Genomic DNA, 10,918 nt, shown 5'->3' on the forward strand with positions numbered 1-10,918 from the left:
TCAGCTAAAATAGGAGTTCAGGGCATCGAAGAAGTCCCAGATGGCACAAATGATTAAGTGCTTGGCTGCTAACTGAAACATTGGAGGTTTTAGTCGACCCAGAAGTGCCTTGGAAGAAAGGCCTGGTGATCCACTTCTGGGAAGTCAGCCATTGAAGACCCAGTGGAAACAGTTCTACTCTGACACACACGGGTGACTATGAGTCGGAATTGACTCCATGGCATCTGCTTTGTTTTTCTTTTTTTTTGACTTTAGGGCATTGAAGGCTAGACTGACTGTGAATCTTTAGACAATATCTTATCTGCCCCTCAAAATGTGAGAAGAGGTGGAATCAGAACTGTTGTATTTATAAAATTTAAAGGGCCTAGTTCAAAGGCAAGGAGCCCTGCTGGTACAATCGTTAAGGGCTAGGCTTCCAACCAAAAGGTTAGCAGTTCGAACCCACCAACTGCTCCACGGGAGAAAAGACCTGGTGATCTGCTCCCATTAAAGATTTTAAAAAAATATATAGCCTAGGAAATCCTATGGGGCAGTCCTTTTCTACCCTATAGGGTCAGTAAGAGTTGGAATGAACTCTATGGCACAGAGCAACAACAACAGTTAAAAGGAAATGGTGGGAACGCCTAGTGCCTCAGTTATTTTTCCCAAAATGCCATTTTTGCAAAACTAATCCTGTGATCCTAAAGAATGCCCATCCTCATTCCAAGCAGATTTCTCATCCTTTGCTGCACCATCAAACAGGGAGTTTTAAAAATACTGATGCCTGAACTCCATTCTGATGTAATTGGCCTGGGGTGGGGCCTGGGTTTGGGGAATTTTAAAAGCTCCCCAGGTGATTCAAATGTGCGAAGAAGATTGAAAGCCATGGTTCTAAAACCACTTTGGCACAGGACAAAACATTGTTTTTCTTGCTGGAGTCCGAGATTTGTGATTGCAAAGGCTGGCATGATTAAAGTGCTATTGACAGCTAAAAAGTGTGGCAGGATCATGCAGCTTACAGATATTCACACCTCTGGATTGATGAATCAGCCTGTGAAACATCTGATTAATTCTAAACGAATCTTTCAGAATCCTGCCCCCCCAAAAGTATGTCTTTTTTCAGCCTCAACCTGATGGAAGGTCCTTTCTTCATAAAACAAAGAACTTGGTGAGTTAGTTCCTTTTTGCAACATCACACACTAAAAACTATCAAATCAACAATCAGGCAAACTTTGAAGAAAAACACACGTCTTTTCGCTTTATTAGAAGAAGAGAAAAACAGAGCGTGGATATACTTCTGTTTGACTCCGTTCTGCCTTCTTTGGGTATAAGGCAGTTACTGTTTCTCCTTTTTTTAAGGAGGAGTTTCATAAAATTAATTTTCATCGGTAGTAATATTAGATGATCCTCATACAAAAGGGCCTCCTCTCTGGTAATGCGTGCTAGCTCTAGGCTGTGTTGAGGAAGATGTTTTTTCACCTTTATATCAAATACTCTTTTTCCTAATGACTTTACATCATCCTGTTTTCTTTTCTTTCTTTCTTTTTTTTTTTTTTTGGCATATCTTTTCTTTCCTCCTGAGAATGACTAAATTATATCTGGAAAAGGTAGCTGCCAAATCATGATTCTGACCCATTTGTTAGGTGTTTCTAATTCTGCCTCCTAGAATGAAATGAATCTCCCATGAGCCAGCAGCTCAACTCTCAGACTAGCCACTGCTCCGTAACGTAACAGTGCCAGAAGGCCCCGCTGCAATCAGACTTCAACTCTGAGAGTTAACAGTTTCCTCACGCTCCCCCCTCTGTTGAGTACTTTTAGCTGAGCCTGTGCATATGACTTCAGTTCATAAAAAGTTTACAAGCGCAGCTGGAATGCTTAGCATTTGATTGTTACATAAATAAGTATTTGAGAACATATGTAAACTTGACACTGTTAGTACTAGATGTTCCAATAACAAAATAATGTACTTTGAATGTCCATTCTCACTTTCAGCCTGCTTATTTTGGCAGTATCTCTTTATCTGCTAACTTCCAGATAAGCACATATTTACTCTATCCATAGTGTTGATCCACTTCTTGGTTTTTTTTTTTAATGACATTCAAGTTACATTTATTACATTTAGCGTATAGAAGTACAAATAACATGGACATTAATACCCCATGTCATTCTTTTTACATGTCTCCATAAAACACACAATATTTCAGCTCCTAAATGTTTATGGCATCTAAAGAAGAGAGAATGCTTCTCTGGACATATGTTTGTACTCTCATTGCAATAGGAATTTGTCTTTCTAACTGTGAGATTATCCAAGTAGTTTCTTCCTCTTTTTACCATTCAGGCACTTTAAATTCAGAGATTTTAATCTATTGTACAAACCTTTTAGGAATATCTTTCCAAATTTTCCTGCCTTTCTCAGATCCTGCCCACCCCCTCCCTATACCTGACTGTACTTTGATCTAATAGAAACTATTGACAGTCAAGAGCACAGTTCTTGTTTCTTTGTGGTTTTATTTTGTAATTATTTCAAACTTACAGAAAAAATTGCAAGAATAGTACATAAAAAAATTAAAAAAAAAATCAAGCCCATTGCCGTCAAGTTGATTCCAACTCATAGCAACACTATAGGACAGAATAGAGCTGCCCCTATAGGGTTTCCAAGGAGCAGCTAGTGGATTTGAACTGCTGACCTTTTGGTTAGCAGCTGAGCTTTTAACCATGGTGCCACCAGGGTTTCAAGAATAGTCTATAGAACACTTAAATACCCTTTATCCTGACTCACCTGTTGTTGATATTTTGCCCCATTTGCTTTATCAGTTGAGTGTGTACATGTACCCCCCTTTCTCTTTCTCATGTGTATAACATGTATGTGTATATACACACATACACACATATTTGTGTGTGTATACACATGTGTACGTACATGTATACATACACACACACACACTTTTTTTTCTGAACTTCCTTATAGTTAGTTGCATGGCCCTTTACTCCTAAATATACTTAAGTGGGTAATATTTCCTCATAATTGTCTTACAAAAGCAAGACCCAATTGTCTTGCATACTGAGTGCATTTAAAATTGATGCAGTAATTTATTTTTTCTGCTCTTCCGTTTGTATTCTTACTGACCCAGTCATATCCTCTATGGCATTTTTTTTTCCCTGCAGTACAGAACTCAGTCCAGGATCAGGTGTAACGTTTAGTTTCTTTAGTCTGCTTTATTCTGGAACATTTCTATATAGCTTTTCTTTGCCTTTTACAACATTTTTTTACAGACTGCCATTCCTTCTTTTAGTCATAGAATGTTCTCCATTTTGGTTTTGTGTGATGTTGCTTCATGAGCAGACTCGGGTTATGCATTCTGTGCCTGAATACAACATAAGTGATGCCGTGTATTTCTCAGGGCATTACATCTGGAGGTGCACTATGTCCATCAGCTCTCACTGATGATGTTAATTTTGATGACCCAGTTAGAATGTTGCCCAATTTCTCCACTGTACAGTAATTAATTTTTCTCTTGCAACTAAGAAGAAATCTGTGGTGATACAATTTATTGTGTATAGAGCACAGTTTTTTAAATGAGTAGAAGGAAAGTTTTATCGCTATACTATGAATAGCCAATGATTATAACAACAATTGTAAGGATGGCGCAGGACTGGGCAGTGGTTCGTTCTGTGGTACATAGGGTAGCTATGAGTCAGAACAGACTCGATGGCACCTAACACCAGCAATGACATGAACAGCCAAAGTAGCAGAGTCCTAACGTTGGCCAAATTTTTCTTTTCTACCTTTCCTTAGTCCTGAATTGCTCCTTTTTCTCTCACCCACTTTGCTTTTGTACTGCTTGGTCATCTGAGGCCATTCGATAGCATCCACTTAATCTTTGCTCCCTGGGCTGCCGCAGACCGGGTCTTGCTTTTGGAGGCAGATTGAATATGGTAGGTATGTTCTCTGCAGGGGAGTATGCTGAGGTAGCAGTCATCAGGCTCTGGAGCCATAGTGGCCCAGCACTTTACTGAAGGAGGTAAACTGTTTGAAGGGGAACTCCAAATATGGTCAAGCAAGAAAGCAAAACTATGAGCCTGAAACTTGGTTCTAAGCCTCAGAACAACAGATTGTGTAAGGCCCAAAAAGGACAATCGATCATGAGATTCAAAGGCAAGATGAGCAGGTTGGGAGACAAGGTACAATATGTGTTAAGGCAAGAGGTTTAGAGCTAATGCCCTGAGATTGATGGAGGTCTAGCTTTATGTGAAAACATCTTTATAACAAAGAAAGAAGCTTGACAGCCTAAAAGAGCCTGAGCCTGCCTTCCTTGGGCTTTGACTAATAGAAGACCATAACTCATTAAAGGGCATGGCTTTATGAGATGAGAGTTCCCATCAGTGATCCTCTGGATCAGATCCTAGAATAGACTTCAGAGAGAGAGGAGTCCAGGACCTTCTGCACTGGTTGTCTCTAACCATGAGGAGGGGGATAGAGCAGGATTCAAATAGGGTAACCATAGTAAGGAATAACAGGAAAAAGGAATAAAGGGCAAGTGGGTAAATGATTTCTAATATTCAGAGTGGGTCTAGGACTCATGCTTCAGGTTTGTAGCGTAGATGCAAGGTACAATGCTGAAAAGAAGGGAACCAACAGAGTTCACCACTTGAATTGTTTCCCTTGGTGGAGAATGGGTTTTCTTTATTTGTAATATTGTAAAAGTTATTTTAAATACCACACTGTGTTATATAAACCTCAAGCTGGCCTCCAAAGATACAGGAAAACAAGAAAAATGTGTATGAAGTTAGTAAGAGTAGATCTAATTAGCATTTTTATAGAATGAGATGTAGATTTACTGGAGATTCAGTAAAGGGGAAAATACCAGAGCACCAGACTAGCACATTAATCATCTGAGAATGTCCGACAGTCTTGAAGAGGATATCCTGGCTGCAGAAAGCACATTGCTGTCTTAAGGCTAGGGGCCCAGGTCAGAACATAGTAAGAACAAAAGATGAACAGTTTTGAGAGGAACCAGCTGGCTTAAGGTGACCCAAAGTGCACAGATGTTAAAGGCTTACTGTCCCAACAATACCTTTACCTAGCACAGGAATAACAGAATAACCATTAAAGAAATTGCAGAACTTGATTTACCATGTTGACCTCGAGGTTTAACTATTTGTGTTTCTTTTCCGTCATGCTGATTTTCTGTTTCTACTGTAATGCTATTTTATTTTGTGTCTTCTGTGTGATGGTTGGAAACACTGGTGGCATAGTGGTTAAGTGCTACAGCTGCTAACCAAAGAGTCAACAGTTCAAATTCACCAGGTGTTCCTTGGAAACTCTATGGGGCAGTTTTATCCTGTCCTATAGGCTTGCTATGAGTCAGAATCAACTCGATGGCAATGGGTTTGGTTTTTGGTTTTGGTGTGATGGTTGTAAGTAAAACAAGAGTTTCTTTTAAAAATTGGAGAGTAATATGTAACTGATCTTGGTTAAAACTATGTACAGCATTCTGTTGCTGTAAGTCTTTAGTAAGTTTACTAAATGGTCTAAGCACAATAACCAAGAATCTATCATTTCCTTCACACTTGCATTAAAATTCATCAAACTATAACACAGGTGGATTTGTGGCAAGTAGAGAGATGGTAGCTCTAGAGTCAATTATGAACCTTCTGAAGTGGTAATTGAATGTACCGGGGAATGATCTAAAACTGAAAACCTACATAGTTGGAATCATGGGATTAATTCAGGAACTAAAAACCTGTTCTGGAAAACGTTAATTATGTTATTGCAGAGTGTGTGGGTGTGTGGTTCAAGTCATGAAAAATTTTTCTACCTTTAAGGAGGTGATCATTGTTTTCTATTCAGTGATAATGAGGGTAAGGAATATTATTAAAGTTATTTGGAAGCATTACACATTCTAGATAAGAGTCACTGTTCATCCTTTAAAGATATTTAAAGTAAAGCACTATATATGGTAGAATCAACATCATACTACCTGACTCAGAGGTACCCAAGCTTATTCATTCAACAAGTATGAACACTTCATAAAAAACCTTTATGGATCTCTCTGAAGCATTATTTAGTCCATGGATTGGCCATGTGAAAATGCCATGCTACATGTATCCAAGCCATACAAGCAAATCTCCCCATTTGCTCTCATACGAAGACGTGAAAACAGTAATATTTAAGCGTCCCGCCTGTGTCTGCCTCTGTTTTTAATTCTAGGACATAGTAATAGTATAAAATAAGCAGAACTACAAATTTGACTATCAGAATCTGAAAGTACATCACGTCTGTTTGTTATTTGTATTCAGGGAATGTGAGGGTGAGTCTATCTAATTTAGCTGCAGCTTGCTTTTTTTTTCTTTTAAACTATCAAACTAGCTTCATGGAGATGAGCTTTGAGGAATGGCTTCAACATACTCCTTTTTTTTTCTTTCTTCTCAGGTTAGTGTCACTTCAGAAATAAAAACAAAAATAGGCACACTTATTGGAACATCAGGAGTAACGCTGGGTATAAACGGGCTTAGAATATACTTAACTGTCCTAATCCTTCCTGACACACATCGAGATGAATTGATAACCGGATTTGGCATTTCAAATATTTTTTACCCAAGGCAGGGGCTTTAGGATATTTTCTTGGAATTAGAGAGTTTAGAGATGAAAAAGGTACCATTTATTATTTTCTCTTCCTGTCAGCTTGGAACTTCTCTTTGCAATCATGTCTATAATACTGGACCTGTCTGTTTTTAAATGTTTCACCTGTGGAAGGATGGTCCATCAGAGGATGTGCTAAAATCTTCGATTGTGTGTACAAAATCTTCGGTTGTGTGTACAAAACTTCGATTGTATGTACAAAAATCTTAGATTGTGGTTTTGACTGGATAATGGTCAGATGAACTCAGAGAAGGTAATTTATTGGGAGAGGACCATAGACTTAGAATCAGAAGTGATGAGTTTAGTCAGGAATCTGCAACATCGTTTGTGTGTTATCTGGAGCAAATGGCTTCGTGTCTCTCGATTCCCTATTTCCTCATGTGAGACATGAGAAGTTTTGGCTAGCCTGTAAAATTCCTCCAGTGTTAAACACGTTCCATCAGTTAGACATCAGTTTAGTAAGTTACTTTATCAGATTAGCCACATCAATTGATCAGTTCAGCCAAAATATGTAAACCATTTACGTATTGACTGTAAACAATAAGAAAACTGGATTGTATACAGAGACCTTCAATATTTGCTTTCTTAATATTGAAACTACTTTGCCAGATAATGGCAATTTAAAAGATTCTCCTCTCAAACATGGTAGTATTATGTCATTTTGCTGCAGTATTCTCTTCTAAAATATGATCAGCTTACCTACTAGTAAGGCCATAAAATATAAATGAAAAAATCATTTATTTTTAGAACCCTACTTTCTCACAGAACTTAAGGAAGAAAGTAACTACCCCTTAAAAAAAAAGATAACCATATTCCCATTTGGAACCCTGGTGGCACAGTGGTTAAGAGCTCAGCTACTAACCAAAAGGTTGGCAATTCGAATCCATCAGCCGCTCTTTGGAGGCCCTGTGGGGCAGTTCTACTCCGTCCTACAGGGTTGCCATGAGTTGGAATTGACTCAACGGCAACAGGTTTGGTGTTTTTTTTGTTTTTTTAATATTGCCATTCCTCCAAGAAAAACAATATCCAAAGAAAAACTAAGCAGTCATTAACCCCCCCTTTTTTTTTTAATTTGAGAGCACAAAATGATTGGAATGATTTTCTCTTCATCGAATTGATTGTATATTTTTCTACATCAACAGGTTATTTCTGATTGCAAAGACATAACATAGTCTTACAAAGAAGAAGGATTTAGAGTCAGGAGATCTGGCTTCAAGAATCAGTTCTATCACCTACTGCATATATATGATTTTAGCAATTTCCTTAACATCGCTGTGCCTCAGTTTCCTTATTTTTAACAAGATAGTAGAAATAATACATGTTGTTGGAGTTTCTGTCAGAATGAAATGAAATAATGAATGTAAACCATAAAGGCTAGTATGCATTATTATTAGCGTTAGCTCTTATAAAAAAAAAAAAAAAACTCCTAGTATTTTATATCTAGTAAAATGTGTTATTACCATCTAACTGTATGCAGATATCTTTTTTTTTTTTTAGATTTACTGAAATTATTATTGGACTGAAATATTAAAGGTGAAAGGAAGAGGAATGGAACCAACATCTATTGAGCACCTGGCCACAGCACCAGAAAAAGCCAGACAATGGTCAAATGTATTTTCTAACTTCTACATCAGAGGCAGGGCCTGGCCATGTTATCCCCTCCATAAAAGGAGAGAACTCTTTAGATCATTGACTTTCTGGGAGCCAGAAATCACGGAACAAAGAACAGTTTCCCCAAAATGAGGAAACTCTAGGCTTTCCTTCACCACCTCGCTCCTGCACCGTTTCTCCAAATTTTATTATTTAGTATATAAACTATTCATAAGTATACAGCTTGTAAGTCTAATTGATGCAGTTCCACAGCAAGCTGTGAACTGATGTGTGTATCAGAAGACTGCTGTTAGGGTATGAATCCAGGTGGATATTTAGTTGAAACGCCATGAGAAAAATAGGAAAAAAGAAACACCTTCTTCATTCTGAATATGAGATAATTACTTTTCAAAAATCATTGCAGCCCCAATCCAAGAAGGGACCACAAGGTTTAATTGTGGGTGTGCTATTTACAGATTAATTAGGACATTTAACTTCATTTTTTATACCACAGAATTAATCCCATAAAAATTAGCGATCTCGAAGGAGTCAGTTGTCAGCTCTGACAGGATCTCTTTGCCATAATCTATTAAAATGCTGCTTTTATCTTGTCTTGCCTGTGTCATATTTTATGGATTTTTTCATAAACACTGCCTATACTTCATAAATGTCTCAATTTTCTAGTCTATTAACATTACTTCAAAAGCAATTGATAAAAGAGTAGGGCATGCATAAAATAATACACCAATAATGTGAAGAGCTGGAGGCAAGAACAGTGGGTAGGATCTGCACAGCTTGTGAGTGGAAACAATGAAAGGATGTTTTATCTACTACAATAAAGAAACAAATGATCATTTTTGATAGTAGAAAAAAGATTGCTGGTAATTGGGCAGATGAAAAATGGGTGACACAGAAAATATAGCGTATTTTGAAAATGATAACTGAAATGAGAAAATAAACATCCCCAAGTATATATTTACATCATGGGGACAGTTTTCCCTTTGGTTTGATGTGCTATTCAGCTTGATTTGGCTCAGTTATAGTTATGATGGTCTTATGCTATGTGTAAACAAATTTCCTTTGTATGCATGTTTTAACAAAACTATCCATAATGTACTTTATGTATTACTGCAATAAGTGTTGGAATTAGGTTTTTTAAAATCTTTATAATTTTATTATTTTGGTTTTGGGGGGTTTTGAAATTTGTTTAGTTTTTCCCTTAACGTATGAATGATATGTCTGTAACATCCTGTTTATAAAGTCCTGGTATATGGCCTAAATTGATGTAATGAAATGAAAATCTTATCTGGATTTGTACCACAAATATAATTCACAGGGATATAAATAAATTGACTTCAAAATTAGTCAGTAATTATATATTTAAACCAACCAAATGGAAGACAAAGAAGAGAAAGAGCATTAAGCACATACAGAATTCCTGATTTCCCTTTGCTTTATTTTTCCTGTTTTACCACTCGATTTAGCTAAATGAAACCAGGTATTTTTCCAGGCTTTTATTCCTAAAGCCTCATGCTTTATAAATGGAGGTTCCATAGTGCCTCATAGTGTCTGGACAGTCCCAGCTTACACTTGTAATGATCTAAGCTCCCTGTTTCCCTCACAAACATATCCTGACTTGGAACGCAGGGTATATGGTCACCTATTAAACTGTGATCAAATAAATATTGGAAGGAATGTTTTAACAATATATACATTTTAATTTTTTTTAATATACATAGCACTATCTGAAATAATTTTGATTTGGTGTTAAGTTCAGAAAAGTCTTGATTTCTATGATTCAGTTTTGTTTACTGGGAAACAAAATCATTTGATTGTTATTCCAGTAAAGAAATAATCTTGAATAACTCCAGTGTGTCATTCAGTTCCAACGCTTGGCAAAGGAGATGATTTTCTAATGCCCTGAGAAGTGGTGATAGAATTAGTCATTGACTCATACTAGTGGTACTCTTACGAGGCGGGTAATAGAGCTGCGTAAAGTACAGGATCCAGAATAATGATGATACTGTATTTTACTGAGACCTTACAGGGGTCAGGATGGTCATGATTGAGGGGATTCTTTAGCTCACAAAAGTTTTCAAACAGTATTTGAGAGCCCCAGGAAACAGGCTATGTGGGTAATATCCAGGCTTAGCACGAGGGGCAAAAGACAATAAGCAGCATAATTGTTACCCTGACTTGATTTCCACCCCTCTCCCAAACCCATTATGCTTTCAATCTTCCCCATCTCAGGAAACAGTATAAATATGTGCCCAATTGCTCAAGTCAAAAACCTAGGAATTTTCCGTTTCTTCTTCTGCTCATCACATCCATCAACAAATTCTGTCACCTGTACTTCCAGAACTCGTTCAGAATCTACCCACTTCTTTTTATCTCCATCCTTACAGTCCTGGTCCAAGCTACCTTCATTCTTCTACATGGTTTTACAGTAGCCATATTATCTAGTCTCCCCAATGCTCCTCTTGCCCTTACCCTCACAATTTATTCTCCATAAGCACTCAAAGTGATCTTTTAAGAATGTAAATCTGATCACATAATTCAGCTATTTCCCATTAATTTTACAATAAAATCCAAGTTCCCCACTATGTGCCCTACATGGCAGACTCTTTATCTGCCCTGTCTCCTACAATTCTCTCCTTTTACATGAGCTCCAGCCACACCATTTTTTATTCATGCGCATCCAGTATG

At 37.4% G+C, this 10,918-nt stretch overlaps 1 long non-coding RNA gene across 1 annotated transcript in view; it reads left to right on the top strand.

Annotated features, from left to right (window-relative positions):
- Positions 1-9,955, top strand: part of LOC111753000 (uncharacterized) — a 34,935-nt gene extending 24,980 nt beyond the window's left edge. Inside the window, exon 4 of the long non-coding RNA XR_002787857.2 lies at positions 8,120-9,955. This is a non-coding gene — a long non-coding RNA (uncharacterized LOC111753000). The remainder of the gene's footprint in view (positions 1-8,119) is intronic.
- Positions 9,956-10,918: the final 963 nt, after the last annotated feature.

This window comes from Loxodonta africana, chromosome 10 (assembly GCF_030014295.1).
Source record: "Loxodonta africana isolate mLoxAfr1 chromosome 10, mLoxAfr1.hap2, whole genome shotgun sequence".
In the NCBI taxonomy this organism is placed as follows: Eukaryota; Metazoa; Chordata; class Mammalia; order Proboscidea; family Elephantidae; genus Loxodonta; species Loxodonta africana.